Below are 12754 nucleotides of genomic sequence, written 5' to 3' on the forward strand. Positions count from 1 at the left end.
GCAATTTAAAGACAGTTCAACGTTTTTGATAACAAAATAAGGAGAAGACAATGTCCATCCATCCACCCACTTTCAATACCACTTGTCATTAGGGTCACGGGGAAGCTACAGTTAAACCATCTGATCCTGGCTTATGGATATTTCTTAGTCTTCAATGAACTTGCAGTTAGTGATGGGACAACACACACATCTCACGTGATGAGATGCCGCACGAGATTGAGTCCACAAGAACAATATGAGACAAGATTTTGGCAAAATTGTAATATAAAACAATACTCAATAGATCACATGAGCCTTGATCTGGCTGCTAATTAGCATGGTTTGCATCATGACTCGAGATTTTGTGGTGGTTTATTTATGCATGTGAGATTTTTTTTTCCAGGATTATGCTTTAGCTCTCACTAGTGAAATGGAATGAGACTTGTTATTTCCCCCGCTTGTGCCTTGCGTTTTTCTGTTCTTATCTAAGATCTCGGAACAGCGGCTGCATGCCCACACGCCTTGCTGTTCTGTATTCTCCTGTTAGTTATTGTTTTTGTATGTCTCTTCGAAGGTTGGAGTCTGCTTAACTGAATTTTGTTGCCGTGTATGTTTGCAGGTGTAATGACAATAAAGATTCTCTCTCCCAAATTATATTTTTCAGTTTTCGATGTTTTCTTTTTAATAAGTAAACTGCAAAATTGACCCTACAAATCTAGCGTAGTAGCATGGACATTTTATTTTTAAGCGATGGCGGGCCTCACCACATTAGGCAGCGTATTTTACCTCTCTCTGTGTTTCATTGCACTTGTGGTCCAACAGGGCAATAAAAAATTGCTCATGCTGTGCCTTAGTTGCTTCTTAAGTGGGTGAAATCCCAACCATACATCGCAGGAAGAAGCAAACTGCATGAAGCATAAAGCAGGGCTTTAAGCACAGAACTTTGAGGGAAATATACTTGGCATTCCAATCCACCACGCTATTCAATGCTTGAATTTGCGTGTGAAGAATCACACCTTGCCCACATTAAAAAAAAAAAAAAACAATTATAGATTTAGTCATCATGCTCCACATTTTGTTCTACCGTTGCTACGATCTGATGAGCTCAATAACTCAGTGAAAACCTTGGAGGCAAAAAATGGTCTCATGTTGCCCCACATAATTGATTGCCGTCATTAACTACTTGGAGTGACCTTGCTCAGGGGGCCATTGGCAGTGCATATGCATAGGGAGGAAGAGAAGGTTGGGGGGAGAGAGGGAAAGAGGTAAAGTGTACCATCTATGCCTTCCGGTGAACAGTGTGTACAAGCTTGGAGGACAGACGCATCGGAAAGCAAATAAATCATGCGGTGAACCCTACGCTGACATCTTACAGCCACACTGCCTGGTTCGATATTGCAGATTTAATGACTGGCAGGGGAAAACAGGAAAAAATCTCCGTCAGCGACCATTTTCATAGATGCCTGAGACAGTCTACTCAAATATGTGAATTCGGTGTGCCTCGTAATTATGATGAAACAAAAAATGTTACTACGGTAACATCTTAAAGTGACACTATGATTTAGCTATGGACAGCAGGAGGAGGAGTGTTTATTGCTACATTTACCATCATGTCCCTAAAGCTCCCACAGGCACATGTGAAAAATTAGAAATAACAGATATGGCGACCTCAGGAGGACTGTCACCCCCCCCATGTAAAATAATTTCATGATAACTGGACCTACAATTAATATATATAACATACTGTTGATCGTTAAGAACACATTGACTTGCAAGTTTTTGAAATGTATAATAATTTAATTTGTTCATTTTTGATGAAAAACATTCTAAATCTTACACAGGGTCACTTTAACCCGTGCCCATATGCAGTACACTTTACGTCAAGTGACACAACACTGTTGTGACGTCACGATGTTAAAAGTCTCCAATGAGTGCAGATTAGCAAGCGCCAAATCTTTGGCTTATCTAGACCCCTTCATTAAAAGAGGAACATAAGAACAAATAGCTACCAGCAACAATATACTGTAACAGCTATATTATTGTAAACAGCGGTTGATTGCATTTTTACTTGTATGAATGGCTTAAGTCTTTAAGAACAGGCATTTGTGCAGTACATGCGCAACAGACCACACACATTACCCTGTAAAAGAACACCACAAAGTAGATGATACGTATAACCCAGTGCTTCTCAGTTATGTTTTGCAAAGCCGCCCCAGGAAAGAGAAACCTTTTCGCGCCGCCCCAACTCACCGTGCCGACTAAATAGGATTATTATCTATGAAATTTGTAAAAGTATACCTAAAGCTATCCTTTTTAGCATTAACAAAAAAGGAATACAAATCAACATTCAATGACTGTTAACAACTTTTTACAGCGTTTATACAGGCTTTTTTTTGTCCCCCTCCTACGCACAAACCTTTCGTCTTACGAACCATCCAACATGCCGGTCAGTGTGTCCGCACTATTTTTTTTCGCTTTGCTGCATCAACAAAACAACTTTTCTCGCATGTCACGGAAATGCCGATATGCTATTGGTCGATTAAGGTCACAGTCAGTTGCCAGGGGACGGACCTCGGTCAACAACAAAATGGAGAGGCTTCTTCTATTATGGATTAAAGAGAAGAAAATCGCCGGTGATATGTTCTTGTTTGACAAAAGTTCTCGTTTAAGAAAAAAAATAAATAAATTCTGCGGGTTGGTCTCTGCTCCCCTCCGCCTCCACCCACCACCCAGCTCATCACGTCGCCACAAAGGTAAATGTCATTTTTCACTTTGTATATTTATGTTATTTAATTTAACTGTACAGTAGATTGTTACTAATTTTTAATATGTGTATAAAGTTGTGATGTTTTTACCAAAGGTTTTTGCACGCGTTGCACGCATTCACTAGTTAACATAGGTTTGGATTGCCCGTCATAAGGCGAATTTGAGTTACGAGCCTAGCCGCTGAACGGATTAAGTTCGTAACGCAGGGGCCCACTGTATTTGGCCTTGAAGCAATTCAATCTAAAATCTTTTTTTTTTTTTTTTTTTAAACAAATGTGGGAAATGAAGCACACCTCCTTCCACTAACTCAGCTCCCTAATGTTAAACCTGGCACATGCTCAACAGGAGCTTGTGAAGAAATGCATTCTCCTGCATAGCATTTGATCCTTCGGAGCATTAAAAGGAAGACTGAACGTGTGAGGAATTTAACAAGTGAGTTAGTATCCCTCCTAATGCGAGTGAGTGAGGAACAATTAAAACGTCATTGCTGGGCAGCGTGCAACTTAACACTGGCAAGGGATTGGTTTTTTTGAATGGTGAAGCCACAGTGATTTTAGAGGGGAAAACGATGCCAGACCAGTAGGCAGCATTACAGGCCATGGGATGGACACAGTGAGCTTAGTGGAAAGCCTCAAAATTCAAAGTAGATTAGGTCTGACAGAGGAAATTGGATATCAATAGCGGCCAAAAGATTTGGCGGGCGCACTGAGGCCGGGTGCTCCATCCCCACTTCAGTGCTCATCAAAGCCAAAACCCAGCTGCTGCAAATCTGTCTGCAGCCAAAGTAGCGTTTACAGAAAGTTTTGCTCACAAGTATAGCCATAGTCTCCTCATAGGGCACCAGAATATAAACTGAAAGTTTAAACTAAACTTCGTTGTGTTATTAGCTAAAAGATTCCTATCCATCTGGTGCTCCATTAATAAGCTGAGAATAGTGTGCAAAGATGAGAAATGACAGATTCTGCACAAGCAAACACCTTCAGCCATCTCCCCTCGTGGTGTGGACCTGCACTTTGAATACTGAGCACCTTCATAAATTGGAAATGACAAGGTGATACATGCGGCAAATACATTTTACTGTCCGACTGGCTGACATTGGTTACACTATAATCAAGCTCAGTGCTGCATCAGGATAGGTAGAGACAGTGTCCCAAGTCGTCGCTAGAATTTTGATAATGCCAATGGAACAAGACCTGCACTCCGATGTGGAGGCGATTATTATCCTGATGTGGTGTAATTTGTTGAGAAGAACCAAAATGAGGCAGCAAATTTCTGCTAAAAAACAACTAAGGTTTGCACAGTAAGGCTTAATGCTCAATTATGATCTTTTTGTGAAATCAGATTTTTTTGTGAGGCCATTCATTTCTAAACTAAAGTACTGTACCTCTGTCATCGTGGAGCCAGAATATTTTCAACCTGTTATAGTTAAGGAGTAAATTAAAGAGGGGAAGGTAGAGTTTTTACTAATGGCATTCTGTGGAGTGCCAGCAACGTCTCTCTCACTCCGAGCGACAGAGAAAAAGACAGAAACAAAATACACATCCCTTCATTGAGCTGTCTTTGCCTTGTCAGCTATTGCTGCTTCTTTTTCTTTTTAACTATTCCAACCTGCTTGCTCCCTTTCCAGCAAAGACGTGTGACATTTGCCGCTTGTTTTGTTACGTCCAAGTCGGATGAATGCGAACATCTAATAATTATTTACAATTACACCTCACGTAGCAAAAACAAATCCTTTTCCCTGGAATCATCCGGGGGCCGCCCCTCCGCCCGACTATTTAAATATAATTTTTTATGAATATTTTTTTTCCTTCAACCACTCAAATTGTTCAGTGGCATCAGTTCTATCCACACACATGTAGGTTAAATTTATTAACACCCACAAAAAAAAAAAAAAAGAAAAATGGTATGGTCCGTCTTTGTAGCCTGTCTCTACCGCCACCCACTGTCCTGAGGTGAAACACAAGTCAACAAAGAATTTTCTGTTTGCTAATATAGTTTGACCGCCGCTCAACGGAATGGAGCAAAGCAATGATCCTATTAAAATGCATCTAAAAAATTTTAATTAAAATGGTTTTAATTGGTCCAAAATTTGGACAATGACTATTTTTGTATACAAAATCTCACACTTTCATGCAATCACATAGAATCGTTGCATTTTGAAAAATTTACATGTTTTAATCATCTGATGGAAATGTCAGCTCCCTATTGTTTTTCATCCCCCACTGATTCTATAATGATATAAAAAACAAAAATCAAAGAAATATGTCCATAATTTGTAACATAATGCCACAAGGGTTAAAATAGTCTCTTTTTTTTTTTTTAATAAGGAAATGAAATATAACAGCAAGATCTGATTACTGGATGAATCCAAAATATAACACAAATTTAAGTTGCAGCTCTAATTCACGATTCCAATGCATAACTTGGTATAGCACATCCGGCTATTTTAATGTGAACAAAACTATTTTAACATATACGCCTCCGATTTATATTGCGGACCGGGGGGGGGGGCTAGCTGCTCTAAAAAGCACATCATCCTTCTCACTACGCCTCAGATTTATATTGCGGACCGGCGGGGGGCTGGCTGCTTTAAAAAACACATCACAAACGTATGGACGGGACGGGGCTTTCTGTCGCTGTTTTACTTTTTGTCCACTTTTTTTTTTTTTAATCGCTCGAGTGGAGCAAACTTGCTGTGCACTTTACGGTAGATCCGGAAAGAAGAGCATTGCTGAGAACTTTCACTTTCGCAGAGCCAATATTTTCACCAACAGCACCTTTATTCTTTGCGGCAATACTCGCCTGCAAAAAATACAACTTTAAATGTCGCAATCAAGTGGCCGAGACCGTGCTAAATATTGTGGAGACAATGCTGCGCTATCGTTAGCTTAGCACAGTAACTACGGTTCAACAGCTTTTAAGTGAAGCAAACGCTGCACACACCGGTTGTCCCAAGTTCTCGCTTCCGCCTTTCGACAAGCCAGGTGAGGGCTCTTGCTTGGCTCTGTTTCGTATTGAAAGCTCAGCTGGCCGTGTTGGATAACTCCGGGTGACCGCAAAGCGGCCGCCATGATCATTCCTGCCACCTGCGTGAACCATTGAATGTTCCCGAAGTTGATTAGCTGAGGCGACTCGAAACGCGGAAAAAGTAAATAAAAAATTACTTCACGCAAAAGGCGAAATTTTGCTTCTCGTGACCGCGCGCGGCCATTTGGGTCGCTCCATTCGTTTCCATCGCGTCGCCCGACGTGCCTTCGCGTCCAGTCACGCGAACTCCATTAAACTAAATCATCTCCAAAACATTATTTCGGGTGCAGCCCACGCGGCCCGGTACCAGTTGATCCACGACCGGGGGTTGGGGACCACTGCACTACAGTATATTAGCATTGCAGAGAGCTGAAAGTAGTCACCCTCACAAAAACGAACACGTGAAAGAGGCTGCTGCAAAACCCTGGAAGAGCAACCTAAAAGAAGACTGCAACTGTTGGACGAGGTAATTGGGTCGGATGCTTGATGTATTTGCAACTCTTAGGTTCAGTCTATTTGAAGTTCACTTGTTCCAATATGTTTGCTCATATAAAAACGTCTTACATGATGCAGATCTGAGTTGCAAATACCTGGCAATAGAATCTGATGACTTATTCTTGACCCAAATCAGTGGCATCACTGTTTGGGTGCTTTTGATAAGGACACTTTGAACTGTACTTGTGGCTTGTGGTGGGTCTGAACCTTACCTTTGCATTTGACACTTATTCAAATGTGTGTACAGGGGGCTGATGCCCACTGGCTGCACTGCAGTTTATCTTCCGGGGATTAAGCGGCTATCAGGTACACCATCTTTGTGCAGGCAGGCAGGCCTGACATGAACAGGCTGAACACACATCCTCTTATGTCGCTAGGCAGTGACAACGCCGCCTGTCCAGATAACATAAACCTCAGGCAACAGTACAGTAATCACACTGTAATTGCACTTGCAGCTTCCATTCTTTTTTTGGCTTATATGCTCATACAGGTGCTGGCATGCAGGGGCACACACACGCACATGCACACACACACACACATACGCACATAAACACCTGCAAGCATGAAAACGTCAACACAGGTTGTTCAAAGCTACTTTGCATCACATGTACTATGCACTGTGGAATTTATTTTCTGCAATGAATAGTTCCCATTTGTGGGAATATTACTAGATCTTGTGTAAGCTACAACACAGGTGAAAACATACCCGGGCACATCGTTTGTCTACTCCATGCAGAAGACTGCAATGTTGGGTATTCAGAGCTAAAAACAGGAAGTAAAGTGAGTACCCTCATGCTGTGCTCGCCACCTTTCCAAAGGGAGTTGTTGTGCAAAGGGCTCCTGCTAGTTACCCTTTTGATCCTGCGCATGTAACAGACGAATCAGCCTGACTCTGCCCTGTCTCGTTCATAAATAAAGACCAGCTCGCATGCAAACACAAATGCAATTTCTGCTTCTGCAGCTGGCAACCTCAGCACCTCCAGGGTACATTCCAAAACAAAGCATGCCCTCACACATGATGCTGAAGCGGACCTGTATAAGGGTAGTGTAGGCGATAACTAGGAATATATGTTGTAGCATTAGACGTCACTAGACATCAGAAAATAATCAATGTATTGACTTTGTAATGACAATTCTGCTATTTTTTTTAAAGCTGTTTTTAACAGCAGTTGCTGGCCATGTATTTGTCACTTATTGTAATCTTATTCACGTTTGCCACATAGGGTCCTATATTAACTGTTATGACTGGTTTTAAGTTTGCTCCTTAATGATTTTTGTGTATAAAGACTTTCTACTTGTCCAGTTCCATGTCCTGTCTGCTTCTGGGTCCAAATACTGCTCCTAACTTCCTGTGGAAATAGGCTGATGTGGAGCCTGTCTGCTCATCAAGTCAGAACTTTAACAACCAAATACATCTTTTGTGGTCCACTTTTTTTTTTTTAACAATACGTTTGAATCTGCATTGAACACCTGGGATTGAAACTGTAGATCGGTCAGTCTTAAACATCATTAGTACCGTTTATTAATTTGAAGGACAATTTACTATCCTTTCTTGTATAAGAATATGTTCATTTCCTTGCTTCAATGAGTTATGTCCTTGTTATCTTTTTAAATTCCACAATTTTGATAAGTCTGCCAGAGAGTAAGCGTCAATACAATGGTTCAGAGGGAGGAAAAAAAAGATTCAAATCTCTTGTGATGGAGAAAAATGAAAGAAAGACCTTTGATTCAGGATTTCCGTAGTAGACAGTGGCACACATTTGCTCTATGTGCACTGGTTCTCCAGTCACCAAGTGCACATCGGACACACTCTTGCGCATGGATGATGCGATAACCTTCATGGACTGGCTGCCCCCAGCTGCCACTAGCACTCACAGGTGAAGCCGCAATCTTCAGGCAGCAGGTGGTGTGGTCGGAGGCCACGCTGCTCAGTACGAGTCAGGTAAATAACTTATACAACCCTTCGCGCCCTCTAAGATTCAGGTTTGGATATAGCCTTTCCTTAAACCAGAAACGATCAAGTGGGTCTACATTTGGAGATTCACTATTAACACTCACTTAGGTGAGTACTCACAAGAGGCATTCTGTGCTTACCCCAATTGGCATGATACCAACACATTTTTGTTAGTGTCCTTTCTTAAGCTCCTCAATGTTTTATCTTTCACTCTTCTTTGCTACTAAAGATAATGATACTCTGGACCACGACGTAGTGTCAACTCTTTATTAGCATAGCACGTAGAGGTAACTACAAGCGGTGCAACGCAACACATTATGCATTGCGTGACAAAACTACGGGTAGCATTGCAGCTCACACAGACAGTGCTTTTCACCCTCCGTTACGTTACTCCTCTTTTATGATGTCACTCTAATAACATAGCCATGGGATCATTCAAAATCCTGCCAACACATCAGAGCAATATCAGGGTTTACCATTCCGAATCATACTGGGGTTGGAATCATGTCTTTCATTATTAGTCACACTCAGTTTGGTTCAGTAATTATTTTAATTTCATCCCCCAGCAAACTACACAACATGGAGTATTTAGAGAGAGAAGTAATCACCTTAAAGTATGCTTTTTGATTGAGCTGGAGTCACCCTGCAGTAACAGGATTGGAAATGGATATAACGTACAGTTAGGCATGTTTGTTAGACACGTCATATATCATGTGTTAGAGGTAGATTGGCCATGTAAAAAAAAAAAATCCTCATCTGTTGCTATGGTGACAAAGAATTTGTAAGGCTGAAAATGTAAATTATATGAGCATGTCGCATACCTAATGATATGCTTCCTATGCTGCAACAGCAATTGAACTCAAAACAGTTTGAGGCCAAATGAGGATTTCCTTGCTGAGATGCATATATGGTTAAATGGTATGGGGCATGGTGACTAAAAAAAAAAAAAAAGCAACAACCCCCCCCCAACATAATGAGTATGACCTTCAAGTCAAATATGCTGATAAGTGCGCAAGAGTTTAATTTCTGACAAAACCGTTACTGAGTAATAGAAGACTTGCCACATACTATCCAGAAATAAGCACAGTGAAAAACCTCAGGATTTGTTTCTGCTGGACCTTTTCAAGCTGGACTTGACCACCTGCGAAATGGCCTCCAACAACACTATTCATAAAAATTATTGGGCCATGGTTGGTTCAAAAATGATGGAATCAAGTCAATTTGTACTGTAGGCATGTGTGCCTAAAAGCCTTAAAAGTCACTGTATACCCCCCCCCCCCCCCCTCTCCACTAACACATACAAATATTAGAGTGCTTCAATGACAGTAGCAAAACTGAGGAGATCTCCTCCTACTAATCATGACACCATGGTGAGAAGACGTGGGAGTTACAGTGCCATTAAGAGGACTCAGTCGTTCCCAAATCTCCATCTCACATCCTTTGTAAAATCAGTCGCGTTTGGCCCACATGAACTGTTTACAGGAAAAAAAAATGGGATGCGCATGTCAGGTCAAGAGGCAAGTGGTAAAAGAAAAGGTTCAGATATATGAAGTTTTTATATATATATATATATATATATATATATATATATATATATATATATATATATATATATATATATATATATATATATGATTTGAATTGATATTCAAGGTCGTTAAATTCCCACTTCCCATCAGCTTCCCTACTACGTGCTTTGCCAAGATGTCACCATGCAGCCCTTCTGGAAGGTCAAGCTTGAGCGCAGGACCCAAAAACAAACAATGGAAGAAAATTCAACCGCCCCATCCTCATTGAAAACAGTCTAGTCACTTCTTTCAAACTTGTGCGATGCACGAAATGCCAATTAAGACCAAACTACAGTCATTTTGATGGCACAGTTGTGAGTTGTATATTCAGTCATCTGCATGGGCAATGGTGCGATAGATTGGGCACTGTTGATCAATTGAACGGCAGGCACTTCCTCCTTAAAATGCCTTTTATTGGATTTACAGTAGACAACTGGTTAGCACGTCCACCTCACGAGCAGCGGTCGTGGGTTTGATTGAAGCGTCGACCTGTGGGGGGTTTACATGTTTTCCAGGTACTCTGTTTGCCTCCCGCATTCCCAAAAACATGCACAGTAGGTATATTGGACACTCGCAGTTGCCCTGTGTTTGTGAATAGCCATTCATCTCTGTGTGCCCTACGATTAGCTGGCCGGTTCTGGATGTACCCCGCCTGCTGCCCAAAGATGGCTGGGATAGGGACCAGCAAGCCCCCGACCCTAGTGAGGACAAGCGGTTAAAAAGGGTTGAATGAATGGATGGATTTACAGTACCAGTCAAAGGTTTGGAAACGTCTTCAAATTCACTTTTTTTTTTTTGTTGTTTCTACAATGTGACATTCAAGACCTTTAGTTTACAGTATGCATTTGCAAAATGTAATAGCTTGAATGCCTTGCAAATGTGTTTGAATTTGAAGGTGTTTTCAAACTTTTGCCCGGTCTTGTACAAACAGAATAAAAACCACGCCCTCCATCAAAGTTTAAGGTTCATATTTAAAATGTGTTTAATTTTTTTTAAATGGATTCTAATAGATGCGTGGATGTTGTTATCACACTCATTCCCACATTACATGCGATGGGTATGTCAGAAGTCCGGCTAGGTGTAAATGTGGAGATAAAACGTGTGTAAGCCCAAGGGCATTAAAGACAATGTGAAAATACAGCCCTTTGCCCTATAGGCCTACTTTAGACCACATCACTAAATATTTATAACAAAATGATCTCAAAATAATTTCTATCTCAACTATATAAACACTTACAAAACGGTTTTATTTGGAAACAGTCAGCAAGAAGTGCCTCTCACTGAACATCTAATTGAAATTCGCATACAGTACACGTTAAGACGGAAAAGTTAGGCTAATTGGTATTTACATAAGTGTTCATTGTAATGACATCTAATTGGGAAAAGAAATACAGATGCCGCAAAGATTGGGAGTGGAACGTTTGATGGTGAATATCAGGAGTGATCAGGAGTGACAATGCGTCAATTGCAGTCAACTGGTCAATCTTGAAAGTGGTAGGTTGCATGACATTGTGCACCAGGTGCAGAAAAAGAAACAGGTGCAAACAACAGGTCTAGAAGCTAAATGCAGATGCACATATGTAACAGTCATTACCATTTTGGCCAAGGAAAGATATTTATGTTGCTCTACAAATATAGTCTCATTGATTAAAGCAATGAAGCTCGGCTAAAATAGGTGGGTCGTGGTATGCTGAGTAATCCATTAAGTTATCTTGCGTGGTTTTGGGATAGTGTAGTCGTCGCTAGGTGAAACTTTGGAGCCGCTGTCAATAAATGAGTATGCCGATTATTGTACCTTCTAATTACTTGTGGTGCTGAGGTGAATTTGAAGCCCATAATTTTAACCCTTGCCAGTAAAACTGAATGCGCTCGAAGCAGGCGGTTTTCTTTTTCTTCGCGACGCAGCTCGAGTTAATTTTACCAAAAATACGAGGATGCGCAGCATCCGTGTTTCACCAAGTTTATGATTGTGTGTATATGCCAAAAACGGTCAAATGGAATACCTTTCTATGTTCTCTAACCAGTGTACACAGCTCTGTGTGCTACTCTTAATTAAATCAGCTGCAGAGATAACCGTTAATTGATCCAGTCCGTTTTAGTACTATTGCTGTGTTTGAACAAGGATGGACTCGGACAGTGGCTCAGTCTGCTCGCTTCTTTTATTGACAATAATGCTGAAACAACCTCAGCTAACACGAGCAACTGTTAGCTGCAACAGGCAGTCTTTGCTAACAGACCACGCTCTAGCCCTTTCCTTTGCGATAATCATTGTAACTGGGAATACGGCCGATATAAAAATGCACATCTGTGCATCAAAACTCCGCTTTGTGGTTGACAGATTGATTTTTCTCGAAAGGTGTCAAATTAAAAAAACAAAACAAAAAAAAAATCTAATATTTAAGTGACCATTTATAGGACACACCCATACTTTTGGCCTTTACTTTTTGGGGAAAAAAAATTATGTATTCTATTTGGGGAATTACGGTATATTTTTCTTTTGCCTATAGGCCTGTCATAATAACAATTTGTTTTAGAATGATATATTTTCATTGAAACTGTCATGATTTAGCCAGGTATCTCAATTCAGATTCTTTTCTCATTTACAATGGCAAACCGGTCAAGTGGCAGCATAAGAACCAATGAAATGAAAATCAAAAGCGCAAAACAAAAAAGCAATATCTCTGATAAAATGGTTGTAATTGTGCAGTCCAATGTACAAAAGTTCCTTATGGATGTATGAGGTAAAAGCCAAGCTGTTCTGCATTAAACAGAGCCGGAATGAGCAGGAAAATAAATACCAACTTGAATGAGGAGAGGAAGGAAAAACCCTTCCAGTTTTTCTGCAAAATGTCGGGCCGTCTGTGATGGGCCAACAATGGCCGTCGGTGATAGACCAGTCAGTACTAACGGACTGCCCACCTCTGCAAATGAATTGTATTGAGTTTGTTTCCATCCAGCAAGTATT

At 40.8% G+C, this 12754-nt stretch overlaps 1 protein-coding gene across 7 annotated transcripts in view; it reads right to left on the bottom strand.

Annotated features, from left to right (window-relative positions):
* LOC148427824 (beta-1,3-galactosyltransferase 1-like) overlaps positions 1-12754 on the bottom strand; it is a 63736-nt gene that overhangs the window by 9445 nt on the left and 41537 nt on the right. The window contains exon 4 of one of the 7 annotated variants that reach the window (XM_088437718.1): positions 6480-6660. The exons of the other annotated variants lie outside the window; for them this stretch is intronic. The gene's annotated coding sequence lies outside the window, so the exon portion shown is untranslated. The remainder of the gene's footprint in view (positions 1-6479; positions 6661-12754) is intronic. 7 annotated transcript variants of the gene reach the window in all.

The sequence above is a fragment of the Hippichthys cyanospilos genome, chromosome 2 (genome assembly GCF_059441005.1).
Source record: "Hippichthys cyanospilos isolate Australia breed blue-spotted pipefish chromosome 2, RoL_Hcya_1.0, whole genome shotgun sequence".
In the NCBI taxonomy this organism is placed as follows: Eukaryota; Metazoa; Chordata; class Actinopteri; order Syngnathiformes; family Syngnathidae; genus Hippichthys; species Hippichthys cyanospilos.